Below are 5,000 nucleotides of genomic sequence, written 5' to 3'. Positions count from 1 at the left end.
AGATAAACTCAGAACAGTATCTCGGTAATTAAATGAAAAGTGAAAACTGTCTTAGCAATTAAATGAAAAGAGAAGGCATAACAGATGCGGAGGGATTATGGATTATATACACTGTCATTTTGTCACATCATTAGATGTAATTGGTATTTACTTAAGCACCAACGAAGGGCTATATACTTGGCACGGTTTATATGACGTTGTTTCCAGAGGAAATTGAAACATTCACATTTGCCTTGTGTGCTCGGAAGTCATAAGGTGCTTTGATCCGAACTCCCTGGCTTGAAACATAAACCTGAATCCTCTTGAATTATACTCACAAATTTTTACTTTACCCTATATGCACCAAAAACTTAAATACAAATATTCATGCAATAATATATACTTCTTTTAATGGAAACATTGATTATGAAATATGTTATGTGAAGGAAATATAGGGACGTCAACGTGTCATTCCCAAGTGTTTAAAATACTGTGAGAGTAGAATATATCTCAAATAATCGGTAACGGAAAGGGTGAAAGACACAAGACAACGAACAAAATATCTATTTTACGTTTGTGTACGCACTAGTATAGGTATCTAATTTGAACTTCAACGGTGCTAACAGTTTAGTCGAGTACTGGTTTCCCTCCTTCAAAAAATCACCGGATGACATCGCCTCCCACTTGTTCACCTTCGAGAACATAAAACCGAGTTCTTGTCTACCTGCTCGCTGTTCTTGACAACCAAGAAAACACATTAATCACCCACGAAGTTTTCCTTGTGTTTCCTTTTTGATTATTCAGTTAACCTCTTTTTTCTGTCTCTGTCGTGTTCATCTAATCCAGATCTCATTTGCAATCCATAATACAACTCAAATGTATCTTTGATCTTCCGATAGAGAAACGCCTTTGGTATTATGATGTCATCGACCGGGTGAGTTGACATTATCTCTCTGATTCCACTGGAATGATTGCTGTTTCTATATTCACCACTACTTCGTTTGTGTATAACTTAATTTATAGAAGTCCTGAATGACTGTCATACTTTTTCTAATTCAAGATTTGAATAAAGAGGTTGACATAACTCATTTTCGTAGATTAAAGGAGTAAATAGTAGGTCTAAAACTGCATTTTAACCTTCACATAAAAGCAAAGGCATTTTCGTCCAGAATCGTGAAAATAATAATAAACAGAAAAGTAAATAGATAAATGATAACAGAATAAACATGTACAACTATTACTTAATAAAGATGTAAATGAATAGACAAAATAATTATTCATTAACTGAATAAGTAAATAACATGAGATCATAGGTAAACAATATATATATATATATATATATATATATATATATATATATATATGTATATGTATATATATATATATGTATATATATATATATACATATATATAACCAAAAGGTAGATAAATGAGTAGATACATACTATATAAATAAACAAGTGATGAAATCATAAATAAACAACTAAAACAAATAGGTAAATCATTGAATAAGTATACAAAACAACTAAACAATAAATGACTCATAAAAATAAACAAATATATGAAATAAAGAAATCGAACCTGCGAATTAGGTTAAATAATTGTTTACATTTATCTTCTCCTAAGTGTGCAAGTGAAATATTGATCTAAATACATAGGAAATTTATAGAAACTGCATCTCATTTTCATGAGCCACTCGTGTATAATACATTACTCACTGAAACTCAACTTCTGGTTAATCTAGACGACACTAAGACAGAGGTACTAACAGGAACACCTCTCTAGAGTTTCTGTATTGTATTTCACTAAGTGATGGGTATGCTTTGTAAGCTAAATACTACAATGAGCAATTGACTTTACGCTATTACAATTCGTGTTGTTGACTAACTTAATTTTTGGACAACTTCCCACGGTTACATAGAAGACATAAGACACTACAGGCAACTGTGCAAAAAAAAAAAAAAAAAAAAAAAAAAAAAAAAAAAAATCCAGCACCATAATAGAGTGGTTGGTACAGTTATCATATACGCTTTTTTTTTTTTTTTTTTTTTTTTTTAGGGGAAGGGTTCAGACTCCGTAATGAAGTTATAAGGTCGAAACGTCTATTTATGTCTTCATACTTCACTGCTATAAAAACGAATATTGGTACGCCTGCTTATAAGGCGTGGTTGACAATTCTGCTTCCGCATTAACAATGAAATTCTCTTTTCAGGAAATAAGCAAAGGTTAAAAGAAAGAAGACAAAAATAAACACATACCAGGCACTTTTGTTGATGGCATCAAATACAAAAAATTGTGACTACGAAAGAAGAAGAAGAAGAAGAAGAAGAAGAAGAAGAAGAAGAAGAAGAAGAAGAAGAAGAAGAATGCGAAGAAGAATGCGAAGAAGAAGAATGCGAAGAAGAAGAAGAAGAAGAAGAATGCGAAGAAGAAGAAGAAGAAGAAGAAGAAGAAGAAGAAGAAGAAGAAGAAGAAGAAGAAGAAGAAGAAGAAAAAGAAGAAGAAGAAGAAGAAGAAGAAGAAGAAGAAGAAGAAGAAGAAGAAGAAGAATGCGAAGAAGAAGAAGAAGAAGAAGAAGAAGAAGAAGAAGAAGAAGAAGAAGAAGAAGAAGAAGAAGAAGAAGAAGAAGAAGAAGAAGAAGAAGAAGAAGAAGAAGAAGAAGAAGAAAAAGAAGAAGAAGAATGCGAAGAAAAAGAAGAAGAAGAAGAAGAAGAAGAAGAAGAAGAAGAAGAAGAAGAAGAAGAAGAAGAAGAAGAAGAAGAAGAAGAAGAAGAAGAAGAAGAAGAAGAATGCGAAGAAGAAGAAGAAGAATGCGAAGAAGAAGAAGAAGAATGCGAAGAAGAAGAAGAAGAAGAAGAAGAAGAAGAAGAAGATTAAGAAGAAGAAGAAGAAGAAGAAGAAGAAGAAGAAGAAGAAGAAGAAGAAGAAGAAAAAGAAGAAGAAGAAGAAGAAGAAAAAGAAGAAGTTGAAGAAGAAGAAGAAGAAGAAGAAGAAGAAGAAGAAGAAGAAGAAGAAGAAGAAGAAGAAGAAGAAGAAGAAGAAGAAGAAGAAGAAGAAGAGGAAGAAGAAGATGAAGAAGGAGAAGAAGAAGAAAAGAAGAAAATGAAGAAGGAGAAGGAGAAGGAGAAGAAGAGGAAGAAGAAGAAAAAGAAGAAGAAGAAGAAGAAGAAGAAGAGGAAGATAACCGATTACACTGTAAAATGAACATATAAGAGACCTCTCACGAAATGGAACTCAGTTGGAATTCCATTGTCACTGATTACCACTTGCCCTGGCATTCTTTGAAGATAAGAATGAGGTAACGGTCGCAACCAATTATTTCCATGCGTGAGCTTTCTAAAACCAAGAGTGGAAAACTAGTCGAAAAAAAAAAAAAAAAAAAAAAAAAAAATCCCCCAGAGAACACTATTGAAGTCTTCAAATGAAAGTGAGACAGTTACAAAGGCGAAATACAATAAAGATCTGGGAATGTTGGTAAGAGATAACATGTCATATGACAAATATGACAACTGGACTTCGTTTTTAAGATTTACTCTTTAATACTTCTTCCAAAGAATCAAACTGCATAAACCTATTGTTAATCTTCGCCTCTTCCTCCATCTCTGAGCCTCACTGCCTCTCTTCGTCTCTTATACCTTGTGACTCTGACATTGCCTCTTCATGTTAGCTTTCAAGAACAACTTCTTGCTTCGAGAGCCAAAACCACAAAATACATCAACCTGCCATCTTTTCTGTCTTCCTTATTCTTTTCATTTCCTATCACTCTATCCTTCTCTGTAATAGTTCCTGTTTCTCAAGAAGGATCCCCTTATTTTTTTTTTTCACATTGAAAGAACAATCACTACGTCTTTACCTCCGATGAGACAATCCACTGAGACTTTGGCCTTCCCAGCATTCATTCTTACTCACCCAGGGCTACTGGCGTGAATGATGATTACACATGGTTAATAACACTTGTTCATAACATCCTAGACCTATTGCGCCTTGACGGCTGACGAAGCAGGACAAAACTACTTATGTTCTCTTCTCCTCCTACGGTTTCTTAAGAAACGCTAGTGAATTGTAGGCAAAGAAATACAGTATAACCTACTCCTTTTCCTCCTTTTCCCTTTTCTACTCTTCCTCCTCCTCTTTCTCTTCCTCTTCCTCCTCTTCCAGACAGCATCGACCCCAAAGTCCTCTTCCCATGACAACTCTGCACCTGCATCGCCGCTTCCTGACATCTGAAGATTTCATGTGGGTTTCTGGTAAGATTCTTTCCTTTTCTTTCTTGTACCAATTCGTCCACGGCTTTCTAGTCAAACCTTTTATTCTAACGCACGTTAGAGGTACGAGGTTATTTATAAAGATAGAAGCGCTGGTAGGCTAAAACCCAGAACACCAAACAATATTTTAGTGTGAACAATACAATATACAATATTGTATAAACATTCAAGATACAGTCATAAATGTAGACACCAATAAAAGTCCTTGTTCATATGAAAATAAGTTTAAAACTGCATACGAACTACGTAAAATTATTGTCTAGGTCTTCTTTCTACAGCTCTAGACCACACAAGCTTTGATATCATGTGACTTTAACTTTAATAAAAAATATCATATATTAATGCAAATACAGACAATAGCCATCTTGGCAAAAAGCGTTAATTTACTCAATCATCTAGTGTCCAAACGTTTATACAGAGACTAAGTATACAACAATAACAACAGCAACAGTAACACAAACAAGTACAACAGCAGCAGACACAACAACAAAAACAACAACTAATCTCACTTCAAAAACCCCTCAGATTCTTTTGTTTCCTGTGCTTTGTTCCCCCATCCTCTCCAATGGCCACCTCGGTCTCACCTTACCCTTCTCTCTCGGACGCCGGGCAAGGCACAGAGACGCGGACCTAAAAATCGGTTTCCATTTCACCTTCAGAGAGCCTCCACACGGTCGTAATTCCGCGTGCCAATATAGTTGCGCGCAAGAAAAGGAAGAGGAGAAGAAAAAGAGGTCCCTTTCAAATCCCATAAAT

Source organism: Oratosquilla oratoria, chromosome 35 (genome assembly GCF_046742065.1).
Source record: "Oratosquilla oratoria isolate Oo_2021 chromosome 35, ASM4674206v1, whole genome shotgun sequence".
Classification (NCBI taxonomy): domain Eukaryota; kingdom Metazoa; phylum Arthropoda; class Malacostraca; order Stomatopoda; family Squillidae; genus Oratosquilla; species Oratosquilla oratoria.
The sequence above is the reverse complement of the archived record's forward strand: the minus strand, read 5'-3'. Positions refer to the sequence as shown.